This window comes from Peromyscus californicus, unplaced genomic scaffold (assembly GCF_007827085.1).
Source record: "Peromyscus californicus insignis strain IS unplaced genomic scaffold, ASM782708v3 Scaffold_2__1_contigs__length_46816999, whole genome shotgun sequence".
NCBI classification, from domain to species: Eukaryota; Metazoa; Chordata; class Mammalia; order Rodentia; family Cricetidae; genus Peromyscus; species Peromyscus californicus.
The window spans coordinates 5,484,671-5,500,853 of NW_026294540.1; the positions used below are offsets into that span (position 1 = coordinate 5,484,671).

Consider the following 16,183-nt stretch of genomic DNA (forward strand, 5'->3'; position numbering starts at 1 on the left):
AAGAAGTAAAAGTTAGGCACAGTGTGGCCCCTGATTTCAGCTTAGCTTCCAAGATCAGACACGGCCAGGGCGGTGCAGCTACAGATTACTGCGGGGCACCTGCCTTTAAGCCCAGCAACAGAAGACAGAGACAGGACAAATACTGCAAATTCAGGGCCAGCGGGAGCTGCATAAAAAAAGAAAAAGAAAAAAAAAATCAAAGTCGGAAGAAGGCTGGGCCTGCAGCTCAGGAGTACAGCAATTGCCTAGCATGTGTGAGGCCCTGGGTTCTATCCCCAGCGCAGCGACACAGTTATTAGGAGAGAACAGAGGAAAGGGCTTGGGACGAAGGTGACCAGGTAAGGTGATCGTCTAACCCCACAAGGCCTGCGTTCAGTCCCCAGCACGGCACAGAACCCTCTGTGGTGAGGAAAGCCAGCCTGGCGATGAATGCCTGTAATCCCGACATTCAGGAGCACCAGGAACTCAAGGTCATTTACAGTTACAGAGCAAATCCAAGGTCATCCCAGGCTGCACAAGAGCCCATGGGGGGTCGGGAATCGGAACTATTTTGAAAATCAGCATAACTCAGGACTCACTTGACGGTTTATTTACAGACCCTACTCGGCGGTTCCTTGTGATGTTTCAGGTGGTTGTGAGCGGTCTGATGGGGGGTGGGGGCTGGGATTAAAATTGGGGTCCTCTGGAAGAGCCGCAGGCACTGAGACATCTCTTCAGCTTCTGGTGTGTTGTTAAGTCAGGGTCTCACTGTGTAGCCCAGGCTAGCCTTGAACTTACACTCCTCTCCCTCCCCCTCCTGAGTCCTCTCCCTCCTCCTCCTTTGAGTTTATCTTTTCACTTTTATTTACTGCCTTTGTGGTGTGAGTGTGTGTGTGTGTGTGTGTGTGTGTGTGGTGTGTGTTCAGTTGCCTCAGTGCATGTGGGGAGTTCAGAGGACACCTTTCAGGAGTTGGTTCTCTCCTCCTACCACATGGGTCTTGGGGAACCGAACTAAGGTTTTCAGGCTTGATGGCAAGCACCATTAGTCAATGAACCATCCCACCACCCCCCTTCTCTCTCTTTTTTTTTTTTTTTTTGGTTTTTAGAGACAGGGTTTCTCTGTGTAGCTTTGGAGCCTGTTGTGGTACTCACTCTGTAGCCCAGGCTGGCCTCGAACTCACAGAGATCCGCCTGGCTCTGCCTCCCGAGTGCTGGGATTAAAGGCGTGCGCCACCACCGCCCGGCTTCCTTCTCTCTTTTTATTTTTTTTATTTTATTTTATTTTATTTTTTTTTTTTTTGGTTTTTCGAGACAGGGTTTCTCTGTGTAGCTTTGCACCTTTTCTGGAACTCGCTTTGGAGACCAGGCTGGCCTCGAACTCACAGAGATCCGCCTGGCTCTGCCTCCCGAGTGCTGGGATTAAAGGCGTGCGCCACCACCGCCCGGCTCTCTCTCTTTTTAATATAGGTCAGGGACCTGGGCAAAAGCGTAGTCAATAAAGTGCTTGCCTTATAAGCATTCAGACCCGAGTTCAATTCCTAGAACCCATGTCGGGAGAAAAGTATTTGGAAATGGAGACCAGAGGACCCCTGGGGCTCACTAGCCAGTCTAGTCTACTTGATGAGATTCAGGCCTGTGACAGACAGACAGCCCCAGGCCCTGAAGAAAGACACCTAAGAATGGCATCCTCTGACTTCTACCCATATGGGCGCACACATGTGCACCTGTACACACACACACACACACACACACACACACACACACACACACACAGAGAGAGAGAGAACGCAAACGAACACCTGTTTTACTTCCTCCCACGCTCGCGGCTGATCCTCCAACAAGAAGGACCACATTCACTTCTGTAGGAACTAAGTGTCGTTTCTCTTTGCTGATTCCCTGGCTTGTCATCCAGGGACTCCCAGGGCCACTGTCACCCACTCTGTGTGTGTCACCCACTCTGTGTGTGTCACCCACGTTGAATCATGCCATCTTCCCAGCTCCTTTGTCTCCAGTGTCTCTGCAACTGCCTCATCGACTGAGATCTGCTCACCCCTCGCTGCCTCTCAGCCAGAGCCTCTCCCTCCTTCGCTGCCCCTAGAGCAGCTGCAGGCATCCTTCTTGCGCATCTCGTGGTACTGTGTGAAACACACGGCTGTCTCCACGCCTGCCTTTCTACTACATTACTCATCTCCGCATCTCTTGCTGTCGGTTAGATGATCGTATAATGGTCCAGTGGCGTCCCAGTCCTCATTCCCGCAAACTGGGTATCATTCTTTTTCATCATCTCTCTCGTCCACATCTAATTAACCAAGTCCTGTGCGTGTTTATCTCCACCGTGTCTCTCAGGTCTTTCCAGCCCACCTCTGCCTTAGTCATGGCCCTTGTTGCCTCTGCCTGGACCATTACAGTGGTTTCCAGACTGGCCTCCCTCCTGAGAGCCTCCCTCCTGCCAATCTGTTCTCTATACAGCAGCTGCAGGGATCCATCTAAAGTGCAGACCTGATGTCCCTCATTGAAAGCCTTCAGTGGCTGTCTGTTGCCCTTAGGATAAACCCCAGACTGATGTCCAAGTCCTGAAGTATACAATCTTTCCAATTCCCACCATCATCGCTAGATACCTCATTTATCCCAAGTTAGCGTTCCTCATGCTTCTAAAGCATGACAAGCCCTTTCCAACCTCAGGGCCTTTGTTCATGCCATTCTCTGCCAGGAGTGATCTTATGTCCTCTTCCTCCTCCTCCCCTTCCTCCTCCTCTCCCTTTCCTCCTCTCTTCCTCCTCCCCCCTTCCTCCTCCTCTTCTTCTCCCCCTGCAAGTCCATGCTGGGGATAAAACCTAGGGCCTATTGCAAGCTAGGTGGGCACCAAACCATTGAGCCGTCCCCCATCCGTCATTGACCTACAAGACACCCAGAAGCTCCATGAGAGCAGGGTTGTGGTTTGCTTATTTCTGTTACCCCACATCTAACACAGCCCCTGACTTAAACGAGTAATGTTGACTATATGAATCACATTTTGCTGTTTCTTTTTTTCTCCCGACAAAAGAAAATATGTCTGCCCAGTATGGTGGCATGTATCTGTAATCTCAGCACTCAGGAGGCAGAGACTGGATTGAAATTTCTGTTTGTTTATTTTTGAGACCGGGCCTCACTATGTAGCCTTGGCTGGCCCTAAACTCACTATGTAGACCAGGTTGGCCTTAAACTCACCAGAGATCTACCTGCCTCTGTCTCCTGAGTGCTGAGATTAAAGATATGCACCACCACCACCCCCAGTTTGGGAACTGAGATTTTGAGGCCAGTCTGGCCTATGTAACAAGATACTGTCTACAAAACCAAAAAACAAATAAACAGAAAATTAGAAAACAGCTGTGTCAGGATTTGAATCCAGGTGCCTAGGACCAAGGAGTCTTCAGTAGTGGCCATGAGGGAAATTCCAAGTGGGAGGCCCTCTTGAGCCCCCTCTGTACGAAGAGGTGCTCTTGGAGTCCCATGACAGAGCGCTTCCTCATTTACTCTGCTGTCAATATTTCCTGCTGGGCACTAAGGGTCCAGATATATAGATTCAGTTCAAAAGCTTAACCTTGACAATGGAGTCAGCACCCGGACTGTACCTTCAGACCTCCACACACCTGCGGGCAGACCCCTTTAGTCAGTCGATAAACGCCTTTATAAGATTGGGCTGTATGGAAGCTTGTAGGACGCTTTCTTTCTTTTCTTTTCTTTTTTTTTTGAGTCAGGGTTTCTCTGTGTGGTTTTGGTGCCTGTCCTGGATCTCGCTCTGTAGACCAGGCTGGCCTCAGCCTCACAGAGATCCGCCTGACTCTGTCTCCCGAGTGCTGGGATTAAAGGCGTGCAGCACCACCACCCGGCAGAACACTTTCTTAATTAGTGATTGATGAGGGAGGGCCCAGCCCACTGTGGGTGGGGCCATCCCTGGGCTGGTGGTCCTGGGTCCTATAGGAAAGCAGGCTGAGCAAGCCATGGGGAGCAAGCCAGTAAGCAGCACCCCTCCATGGCCTCTGCATCAGCTCCTGCCTCCAGGTCCCTGCCCTGCTTGAGTTCCTGCCCTGACTTCCTTCGATGGTGAACAGTAATGTGGAAATGTAAGCTGAATAAACCCTTTCCTCCCCAAGTTGCTTTGGTCATGGTGTTCATCATAGCAATAGTAACCCTGACTAAGACAAGTTGGTACCAGGATAGTGGGGTGTTGCTGTGAGACACCTGATCACGTGTTTTGGGAGGATTGTAGAAGGAGCTTGGAATTTTTGGCTGGAAAAGCCATTGAGTGTTGAGAGCTCAGTGAACTGTTCTGCAGGAGCTTGGAAGATAAGAGTGTTGAGAGCAGTGTGGATGATGGAGGCCTGGCTCGTCATGTTTCAGAGGGAAGTTTAAAGACTCTATTGGGGCCATTTGTCATTTTGATTAAGGTTCCGTGGTTCTGGTTAGCCGGGGTTGAAGTATCAGCTGTAATTAACAAGATACTAGAACTATTGAAATGAAACCTTTGCTTTTCTAAGATAGTTGATGCTGGCCAGCTGGAGCTAAGAAATTAGCGGTGATTAAGAAGAAACCAGCATCCCTGAGGTGAAGTCTTCTGGGAAGTGTTTCCTCGGGGTCAGCACACAGAAGCTGTGTTCCAGAGGCAGCCAAGGTTGCACCTCATGCTGGCAGCTGAACTTGGTAATGTAAGAGTCACCCAGGAGGTACTGGTTTTGAAGGCATGAAGGGGTTATGGAGAGCAGCTGGAGCAGGGCTGGAGTCCCTGAAGAGAGAGCCCAGGAGAGGCTATTGGTGAAAGTGCAGCCCAGTTGCAGCAGAGACCCAGCATTTTGGAGATGCCAGTACCAAGAACAGCAGCAGCCATGGAGTGGAGCCAGCCGGAGCCTAGAAGACAAGCTGTGTGTGCTGCAGAGGGCGGAGCCGGAGAAGTGACCCAGGCCCTTGGGAGGAGCCCAGAAGACTGTGAGTAGACCCCAGACAATGACTACGGAGTTATTTATATAGTTGGAGTTTGGTTTTGCTTTGATGTGATTGTGACGGCCCTGTTTCTTCCCTCTTGAAGTAAGAAAGTATTTATTTTCTAGGAGCTCACAGTTGAGAGCCTGAATTTTTAGAGAGATTTTAGGTTCTAAAAGAGGCTTTGGGTTCTTAAATAGACCGAATTTTAAATGCTTGCATTTGTAAAGACCGTGGGACTTTAAAGACTTGGAATATTTAACATTGTGATGTTCATGTTAATGTGTGCTCTTGGGGATGAACAAGAAAGGAAAGGTTGTGGCCTCACAGTGATGTGTTTGTGTGTCACGTTGACAAGGGGTCAGTTGTGCTGACTAAGTTTATGTCAGTTTGACACAAGCAGAGTCATCAGAGGGGAGGAAGCCTCAGTTGAGAAAATACCTCCATAAGATCGGGCTGTTCTGCAAGCTTGTAGAGCATTTTCTTAATGATTGATGTGGGAGGGCCCAGCCCCTATTGTAGGTGGTGCCATCCTCTAGGCTGGTGGTCCTGGGTTCTATAAGAAAGCAGGATAAGCAAGCCTTGAGGAGCAAGCCAGTTAACAGTACCTCTCTATGGCCTCTGCATCAGCTCCTGCCTCCAGGTTCCTGTCTGGTGTGAGTTCCTGTCCTGACTTCCTTCAGTGATGGACTACTATATGGAGGTGTAAGTCAGATAAATCCTTTCTTCCCCAACATGCTTGTGGTCATGGTGTTTCATCACAACAGTGAGAACTCTAACTAGGACACAGTCCTGATTTCCGCAGGACATCATTCTTTCATTTTATTTTTTAGACAGGAATTCACTATATAGCCTTAGCTAGCTTGGAACTCACTGTGTAGACCAGACTTGGCCTTGAGCTCAGAGAGATCTACGTCCCAGGTGCTGGGACTAAAGGCATGTGCTGCCCTGGGCTATTTTTCCTCCACATAAGATGTGATGAAATGGGATTGCAACTGTGGGTCTGTGATTGAGTGCTTGGCTACTAATCACACACACACACACACACACACACACACACACACACACACACACACACACAGCAATAATCTCTGCTGCCCGGAGCTGTCCTGAGAATTAGGTGAAATGACTTGAAAATTCTTTATTAGCTGCAAAATGCTTTATAAACTGAAATAATGAGCCAATATCTGATATTTTTGACCAGAAACAGATGAATAAAAAAAAATCAACAAACAAATTCCATAATCCCCTTCGTTTTGTCTCTCTCCCCCTCTCTCCCTCTCCTCTCTCTCCTCTCTCTCCCTCTCTCCCTCCCCCCTCTCCCCCTCTCTCCCTCTCTCCCTCTCTCCCTCTCTCCCTCTCTCCCTCTCTCCCTCCCCCCCCTCTCTCTCTCTCTCTCTCACACACACACACACACACACACACACACACACACACACACACACAGTCAGACACTCACAATCTATTGGGCACAGTAGAGAACACCTATAATCTCAAACTCCTAAACCTGAAAGCCTGAGTTTTCCAGACTTTTAGCTCTCTGCCCCATCCCCACCCAAGTCTTCTGTGTCCAGATCGCACCCAACCACTCCTCCCGCAGTGACTCCTGAGAACCTTTCTTTGCTCATGCTGTGTCCATAATGGGTCGTCTGGGGCTTGGCTCCAACCTTTGCGTCTTTTAATTTGATTTTTGTATTTTATTTTATGTGTGTGACTGTAGTAATCAGGGCTCTCTAGAACAGTGATTCTCAACCTGAAGGTTACAACCTCTTTCGGAGTTGAACCATCCTTTCACAGGGGTCCCCCTAAGACCATCGGAAAACCCAGGTATTTACATTACAATCTGTGACAGTGGTAAAGTTATAGGTATGAAGTAGAAACAAAAAATAATGTTATGGTTGGGGGTCACCACAACATGAGGAACTGTATTCGAGGGTTGCAGCGTTAGGAAGGTTGAGAAACCACGGCCCTAGAGGAACAGAACTGATAGAATGAATCTGTATTAAAAAGGGATTTACTAGAGTGGCTTATAGCCTGTGGTCTCCGTAGTCCAACAATGGCGTCTTCCAGCGGAAAGTCCGAGGATTTGGGAGCTCTTCAGTCCAGGAGACGGGATGTCTCAGCTGGAGCCCCAGGGGATTCCTAGAGAGCTTCTGGTCTTCAGTCTGCACTGGGATCCCGAAGAAGTCGGCTCTAATGTGAGGGAAGGAAGGCCTCCGCAGCAGGGTAGATGAACTTGCCAGTGAGAGTGAGGGCAGGCAGGCAAAGAGCAACAGCTTCCTCCATGTCCTTTCATGTGGGCCGCCACCAAAAGACGTGGCCCAGTTTTAGGGTGGGGCTTCTCACCTCAAAACAATCCAGTCAAGAAAATCCTTCAGAGGGGTACCCAGTCACTTGGATTTTAGTTGATTCACCAAGACCAGCCATCCCAGCCCGAACCTGGTGTGTGTGCATACCTAGTATCCACACAGGCCGAAAGAGGGGTCAGATCCTCGGGAACTGGAGTTATAGACAGTTGTGAGCTGCCATGTGGGTGCTGGGAGTTGAACCTGGGTCCTCTGGAAGAGCAAACAGTGCTCTTAATCACTGAGCCATCTCTCTAACCACTAAGTTTTTCTCTTAAAGTATGTGTATGTATGTATGTATATGTGGTGTGTGTGTGTGTGTGTGTGTGTGTATGTATGTGTATGTGGTATGTGCGTGTGTCTGTGTGTATGTCTGTGTGTGTATGTGTGTGTGTGTGTGTGTGTATATATATATATATAGTGTGTGTGTGTGTGTAAGCGTGTGTAAGCCAGAGGAGGATGTCGGGTTTCCAACTTTGTTCCCCTCAGTTACCTGCCAGTGAACCTGGATCTGGACATTTTTCAGGCAGGTTGGCTGGCCAGCAAGCCCAGGTGATCCTCCTGTCTCAGCATCCCTCTCCTTAGGCCTGCCTGCACATGTGGCCACCCCAGGTTTTACATGGATACTGCGGATCTGAATGCAGGCCCGGCATCCCTCTTACCCATGGGGCCATCCTCTGATCTCCACGAAGCATCCACTTCCCTTTACAGAAATGTTTGTTTTCTTTTCCGATCATATCAATCTGTCACCTACAATTGCGTGATTAGCGACTGATAACTACGTCGATTCAGCTGACTGGTAAACGAAAAGTCACATCTGAAACCAGCAGCTGGTCCTTCGGCTCCTGTGGGCATCGCATGTCACTCTGAAACTTACAGTAGACAAGAAGGGTGTCCCTTGATCTCGTGATCCAGTAAATTCTTTTGTTTTTTGTTTTGTTTTTCCAAATCTCATTACAGATGGTTGTAAGCCACCATGTGGGTGCTGGGAATTGAACTCAGGACCTCTTGAAGAGCAATCGGTGCTCTTAACCTCTGAGCCATCTCTCCAGGCCCCAGTGAGCTCTTTTGGTTGATGTTTGGTTTTTGATTTACGTGGATTCATTTGCGTATGTATACGTGTGTGTAGACACACATGCCGCAGTGTGCGTTTGGAGGTCAGTTCTCCAGCGTGGGTCCCAGAGTCTAACTGAGGTCTCCAGGATTTGCAGCAACTGTCTTGCCGGCCCTTGGCTTGTGTTTTGGAGACAGGGTCTCCGGTAGCCTGAAGTACCATAAAAATCTCTATGTATCTGAGGCTAAGGTCCTCCTGCTTCCTGCCTCCCTCCCAAGTACCGGCGTTACACACACACACACACACACACACACACACACACACACACACACACGTGGGCACGCACACCATCATGCTCAGCTCTTGCAGTGATTTCTTACTTGAACTGAGTTGGTTAGTCCAGCAAACTTCTGCTATACAAGCACAAACAAGCCTTTGCCATGGATAGTTGGGGTGACCAGAGCTAGCTAACTGTTTGCCCGCCCTCCCTCCCTCCCTTCCGTCCCTCCTTCTCCTCGTCTTTCCCTTTCAGTGTTAGGAATTGGACCCAGGCCCTCACACATAACATGCAAACACTCTCCCACTGAGCCATCCTCTCCAGCCCTCTTTTCATATTTTCTGTTGAGACAGGGGATCTCTAGTTTGCCCAGGCTGGCCTTGAACTCTCCATTATCATGCTTCAGCCTTCCAAGTAGCTGAGCTCGCAGAACTGAGCTGCTGTGCCCGGCTGTCCTTCTCTTACCTAGGTTTTCAGTCCCGAGACACAAATGCTCCTCCTGTCTCAGGCTCCCGAGAACCTAGGACCGCAGAACACATGCCGTTGCTCTGGCTTCTGCTGTTCTTATCCTTCATTTATGTCTTCTACGTTTTTTATTTATTTTTATTTTTGTGGTTTATGTTGTTTTTATTTGCTTTGAGTCAGGGCCTCCTGCAGCCCAGGCTAGCCTCAAACTCATTATGTCCCCGAAGTTGGCCTTGATTCCTGGTCTTCCTGCCTCCACCTTCCAAGTGCTGAGATTATATATCGGGAGTGCCAGCACACTCTGCTTACAGCTTCTGGATTTTGTTTTCACACCTTTAAAGTGGGTAGGAGTTTTGCTTCATGCTAGGGGTAGGGGTGGGGACATGCGCTCTACTGACTGAGCTGGGCCCCTAGAAATTTGTTGTTGTTGTTTTTCTCCTTCTAACTTTTCTTTTTCAAGACTTTAAGAGGACAGGATTCCATAAGCTGAACGCTAAAAGAATGATAACAAACTTCAAATTCCAGCAGTCCAGCCTTTTGTAACGGGCTGGGCATGACACAACGTGCCTAATTGAGATAATGACAGTGGGGGAAATCTTGGTGTCAGGAAGTTCTCAGTATGCCATGGACCAGCCACAGCAGCATGACCTGGGAGTTGGTGAGAAATGTAAAGTCGGGGGCTCCACCCCAAGGCCCGCTTCCCCGGATACTGAGGGAGGAGGGGCGGGGGAGCCCAGCGGTGTGTGTTCCGACAAGCCCTCTGAGCATGCTGGAGCGCCCTCAAGTTAGCAGATGTTCACATCACAGGCCTGTGCACCACTCAGAGGCTGTGTGATCTCAGACAGGTCATTGCGTCCCTCTAAACATAAGTGACGACAAACCTACATGACGGAGTCACTGTGGAGGTTGAGAAAGATGGTCCACGCAGAGTGAATGCATCCAGCGGGCACCCACTACATGCTAGGGATGTTTACTAACCCCGGGAGCTCTGTACCGGCAGCCGAATTTGGGCAGCAAACATTTGGAAAAAAAGCAGAAAGATATTAGAAAGTTAACATCTTCCTGAGTGAGCATGTTGACCTCATAAATGTGCCCAAGTAGAAGTCCCTGCAGTATAACCACTGGCCACTTTACAGATGTGGAAACTGAGGCTGAAAGACAGCTGTGAAGCCGCATGGCTGGGACACATCCATACCCTGTGCCCTACCTTACCTCAGCCTCAAGCAGAGGCAGGCCGACTGTCTGCTTCCCAGGACTCTCTCCAAACCATCTGCCCTTCAGAATCTGCCGGTCCCTGCCCCTTGGCTGGACTAAAGCAATTGCAGCAGGGTTGTGGTCAGGGTTCTACAGGTCATGGGTCAAAGGTGTCAGGCCTCTTCTGGGGCGGAGGCTCAGGCGGTAGAGGGCTTGCCCAGCATACACAAAGCCCCGGGTTTGATCCCGGGCATCATATAAACCAGGCACGTGGGCTCACCCTGTAAGTCCAGCACGGGGAGACTGAATCAGGAGAATGAGGAGTTCAAGGTCTGCGTAGACTACATACCGAGTTCAAAGCCAGCCTGAGCCTCACTGTGTCTTTATTCTAGCAAGTTCTATTATTGGTTTCTGTATGTTTTAGGAAATGAGATTCCGGGGAAATGTTTGTTTTTGTTCAAATGGGTTAAATAATTAGATAGGAGGATCAAGAATTCTATGTCAAGACAGGTGTGGTGGCCCATGCATGTCTTTTTAATCCCAGTACTTGGGAGACAGAGGCAGGCAGGTCTCTGGGGCTTTGAGGCCAGCCTGTTGTGCCTAGTGAGTTCCACGCTAGCCAGAGCTGTAGAGTCAGGCCCTGCCTCAAAATAAAGTAAAATAAAATAAAATAGTAACTGTGTGTGTGAAAAAGTGAAAGGTTTGGGCTGAGAAGTTGACTCAGCTGGTGAAGGGATTTGCCACCAAGCCTGATGGCCTGAGTGTGATCCTCAAGACCCACATGGTAGAAGAGAACTGATCCCTGATCCCTGTAAGTTGTTTCTGGCCTTCATACTCAAACTAGAGCTTGTATGCATTCACGCACGTGCTCTTGTATACACACACACACACACACACACACACACACACACACACACACTGAATGAATAAATAAATAAGTAAATAAAGGATGGATGGATGGATGAATGGATGTAAGAAGAAGTTTAGGTTTCTAGGGTTGGAGGTGTATGTGGCTCAGCTGGTTGAGCTAGCAAGGCTTTATCCCTTGCACGCTATAAACTGGGCATGGTGGCACACACCTGTAATCCCAGCACTCAGGAGACAGAGCCAGAAGGATCAGAAATTCAAATCCTTGGTTATATGGGGTGTTTAAGGCCAGTCTGGGCTATGTGAGCTGAGCATAATAGTATACACACACACACACACACACACACACACACACACACACACACACACTCAACACTTGGGAAGTGAAGGCAAAAAGATCAGGAATTCCAGGCCAGCCTGGTTACAGGAGACTGGGTCTCAAAAAGGCTAACTAAGACACATTATACAAAAATTCTCAAAGAACAGGTCCGGTATGGCGGTGCACGCCTTTAATCCCAGCACTCACGAGACAGAGGCAGGCAGATTTCTGTGGGTCCAAAACCAGCCAGGTCTAGTTCCGGAACAGCCAGGGCTACAGAGAAACCCCATCTTGGAAAAGCATACAAAAACAAACAAGTAAAATTCTCAAAGAACAAATAAGTAACCATAAAGGAAAAACAACCTAAATAAATAAATAAATAAATAAAGCCAGGTTTCTTGCAGTAGAAAACTTTGGAAAGAACGAACTTCTTCCAGCCTAGTGAACACACGATGTGTGCGGTCCTTGTCGCCTCGAACAAGGAGACTGAATACCTTTGCCCCTTCCACTTCTGAGCCCTTAATTCCCTGGGTTGTCTTGGGAACAGACAGCCCTCCTTAAGTCTTAATTTCTGCATCTATAAGTCGTGACTGTAATGTCCCCACTAAATATATATTACACACACACACACACACACACACACACACACACACACACACACACAAACATTTTGTTTATGAATTTGTGTGTACCCCAGTGTGGAAGTTAGAACACAACTTTTGGGGGGCACTTCTGGTCTCTGCTTCTGACTTGCGAGTTCTGGGACTTGAACTCCAGGCGTCAGGCTTACCCGCAGACACCCCTACTCACTGATCCATTCCACCACCTGGATGTGTATTTCACATGCTTTCTCCAGTCTTCTGTAGAGTTTGTTGAATCTTTTCCTAGTCTGTCTGTCTCTCTGTCTCTGTCTCTCTCTGTCTCTCTCTCTCTCTCTCTCTCTCTCACACACACACACACACACACACACACACAAAGACATTTTTGAGGCCTCTTGTTTCTCAGAGGTTTTATTTATAGGCCGCTCCTCATTGTGAACGTGAAAAGGAGAAAGCGCAGCCTGGGGTAGACCTTTCATGTGTAAATCAGGCCGGCCTGGAGCTCGGGGTCACTGGGAGCGGGATTTCACTCTTAATTACTCCGAGAGAAAGCGACGGGGCGGGTGGGAGGCCCCTGCTCCGCTCCCCTGGGCAGGGCTGCTCCAGGCCCCTCGCTCCTGGTCCTTGCTCTCCGCAAAGCTGGGCTGGGCATGGTGCAGCTGCCCCTGAGCGAGCCCCAAGTGGCTTTCTTTAGGGGCAAGAAGTTTGCAAGAGTGGGAGGTATCAAGGATGCTGCTGATGGGCCAGGGAAAGGGGAGGAGGTGTGTATGTATGTGTGTGTCTGAGTTACTGTTTAGTTTTTTTTTTAAAGTCTCTGTTTCTTTTCCAAAGTACAAATACCATGTTCTAGGGGGAAAAAATACGGTAAAATTTCCATTGTGTAGTTAGCATCTTTGACTCCAGGGTGAGTGAGGAGTATTTTTTAAACCTGTTTTTCCCTTTACTTTTTTTTTTTTTTTTTCCCCCATTGCTGCCTTTGGAACCCAGGGCCTCAGCCCTCTGCCACTGAGCCACCCTGGTAGCCTTAAAGTTCTTTTTTGTTTTCTTAGATTTCTTTTTATCATTTTTAAGTTATATGTGTTAGGGGAGTTGTGCGTGTGAGTCCAGAACAGGGTGATGAATCTGCTGGAGCTGGAGTCACAGGCAGTTGTGAGCTGCCCTATGCCGGTGCTGGGAATCTAATCCAGTCCTCTTGGAGAGGGGTCCCTGCTCTTATCGGGGAGCCGTCTCTCCAGTTCATAATCCTGATTTTGAAAGCAAAGTGCTGTCTCTTTTCCTCTATTGAATGAAACGTTTAGAAACTTCACCTGCTGTAACACAGCCCCCTCAGCCCCCACTAGCCCCGCCCCGCCCCCACCCCAGAGTTCTCCACTTTTTTTCTCTTTCAGTTCTTTTCTGTGATGTTGCAGACCTACCCCAGGGCCTTCTACATGCTAAGCCCATGTAGAACTGTAAGAGCAGCTCCATCCCCAGCATGGATCCTGTTTTGGGGATGCGTCTTTCAAATGCTTCAAACCCTTTGCTACGTGATTGTCTACGAAAGCCTGTTTGCGTTTCGTTTGTTCATTTGAGAGAGGGTCTCACCATGTAGCCTTGGCTGACTTGGAACTTACAGAGATCCTGGCATCTGCTTCTGCATCCAGAGTACTGGGATGACAGACATGGACCCCCGTACCCAACTACTTGCTCTTTTATTAAAAAGTAAGTAGCTGGTCTTGGTTCTTAGGTGGTAACTTTGGCATTTGCCACCACCACCTGGCTTATGGATCTGTTTCTAGATTCTTCTAGTAATAGGTCTCTTGCCGGGTGGTGATGCACACCTTTAATCCCAGCACATGGGAGGCAAAGGCAGGCAGATCTCTATGAGTTCAAGGCCAGTCTGGGCTACATAACAAGACCAGCCAGTGTGATACAATGAGACTCTGCCTAATAAAATAATAAAACAAAAAAATCTCTCTGTCCCCTCACTAATAATGAGTTTTTATTGCTAAGGGTTTTTTCCACTTAAAAAAACTTTTTTTTTTTAAATGTTTTTAGATGATTTGTGTGCATGTGTGTTTTGTGCAGGGTGTGTGTGTGTGTGTGTGTGTGTGTGTGTGTGTGTGTGTGTGTGTGTGTGTGCAGTGCTCTCAAAGGTCAGAAGAGAGCGTCAGATCACCTGGAACTGGAGTTGCAGGTGGTTGTGAGGGGCTGTGAGGGTGCTGGAACCGAACCCGGGTCCTCTGCCAGAGCAGCCAGTGCTCTCAACTGCTGAGCCAGCTCTCCAGCTCCACATTTTTTATTGTAGAAGGGTATCATGAACTTGTAGTAATTTTAGCAGCCCACTCCGAGGCTCTAGTTGTGACACCAAGAACTTCAGGTAATGCCTGGTGCTTGCTGAAGAAGAAAAAAAAAATCATCCCTGGTTGAAAACACCACATTAGAGGGTTTTAAATATTAATCATAGCTATTTTAAGTCCCTAGCTAGAGCGTTATGAAAGTGTGTTGTTCTCGAGCTGTAGACTGTCTCCCCTTTCCATGTGCCTTGTTGAAAACCACATGTCTTGTTCAGAACAGCTGTTCACAGAAAGGTCTCTCTCTCCACTGTTCTCACAGGTAAGAGCAGCTCCCTATGTCTGAACTGCTTGTGCTAAGGATGTTTTGTTCCTTCCGGGACTCTGAAATGGTGGTCCGCACCAGGTAAGGCTGCCTGTGTGACCCAGCCTCAGGCAAAAGCCCTCAATAAAGAGTGGCTGAAGAGCCGGGCACGCCTTTAATCCCAGCACACGAGAGGCAGAGCCAGGCGGATCTCTGTGAGTTCGAGGCCAGCCTGGGCTACTAAGTGAGTCCCAGGAAAGGTGCAAAGCTACACAGAGAAACCCTGTCTCGAAAAACAAAACAAAACAAAACAAAACAAAACAAACAAAAAAAAAGTGGCTGAAGAGCAAATGGTGGGCAGCGGCTCATATCTCTCAGATGATGATGTCACAGTCATTGCTGTGACAGTTGATGTCCCAAATGACATCACTGGCGAGGGGCGTTGGAGCAATGAGTGTGTCTTGTTTGCCCTGGATTTTGCCTAATGTGCCTTTTCTCTTTGTAGATTTTGCCGTGTGTCATTTCACTGGGAGACTCCTGGTGACTTATCGAGGCTTGGAGGCAGAGGGATTGATAGAGCGGCAGCTGAAAAAAATAACATTTATGCCTAGATAGGCATGTCCTTGGCAAAGCCTTTCATATGGAGCTTTAAGGTGATCCAGTTAGGGACTTAATGACTAAATGAGACAGGAGATTCTAGATTTAAAAAGTAAGTCTGAGCCGGGCGGTGGTGGCGCACGCCTTTAATCCCAGCACTTGGGAGGCAGAGGCAGGCGGATCTTTGTGAGTTCGAGGCCAGCCTGGTCTAGAGAGCGAGATCCAGGAAAGGCGCAAAGCTGCACAGAGAAACCCTGTCTCGAAAAACCTAAAAAAAAAAAAAAAAAAAAAGTAAGTCTGGCCAGGTATGGTGGTGCACATGTTTAATCCCAGCACTGGGGGGCAGAGGCAGGTAGATTTCTGTGAGTTCAAGGCCAGCTTGGTCTACAAAGTGAGTTCCAGGACAGCCAGAGCTACACAGTGAGACCCTATCTCAAACAAACAAACAAACAAACAAAGGTAGTTTGGGGGATGGCCTTGCTCAGTGAAAGAGCATATATTCAGTGTGGATAGACTTTGAATTCACTCCCTAGCACCCCCAAATCATGTGCCATAGGTAAGTAGAAGGAGATTCAGAAATCTATACCATATTAAATAACAAGTCACATTCCAAACCAAATGATTCTACATCTTTTACATAAAAACATTTTTATTACCTTTATGTGTGTGTGTATACACATGTACAGGCCAGAGGACCACCATGGGGACTGGTTCTCCACTTCCATCACATGGGTTCCAGGTATTGAGCTCAGGTCCTCAGGTTTAGAAGATGTCATCTTTACCCACTGATCTCCAGCACCTTGCAAACATAATTTATCAGTTCATTAAAAAAAAAAAACAACTGCCGGGCGGTGGTGGCACACGCCTTTAATCCCAGCACTCGGGAGGCAGAGCCAGGCAGATCTCTGTGAGTTCGAGGCCAGCCTGGTCTACAGGCTAGTCCAGGACAGGCTC

The 16,183-nt window shown here is 48.4% G+C and overlaps 1 long non-coding RNA gene across 9 annotated transcripts in view; it reads left to right on the forward strand.

Moving 5' to 3' along the window:
* LOC128120890 (uncharacterized) overlaps window positions 1-16,183 on the forward strand; it is a 28,538-nt gene that overhangs the window by 541 nt on the left and 11,814 nt on the right. For 5 of the 9 annotated variants that reach the window (XR_008221980.1, XR_008221982.1, XR_008221988.1 and 2 more), the window contains exons 2-3: window positions 4,497-4,941; window positions 5,566-5,640. This is a non-coding gene — a long non-coding RNA (uncharacterized LOC128120890). Of the gene's footprint in view, window positions 1-4,496; window positions 4,942-5,565; window positions 5,641-6,351; window positions 12,817-13,443; window positions 14,735-16,183 lie in introns of those variants that run through there. The other 4 variants (XR_008221983.1, XR_008221984.1, XR_008221981.1 and 1 more) reach the window with 4 other exon arrangements.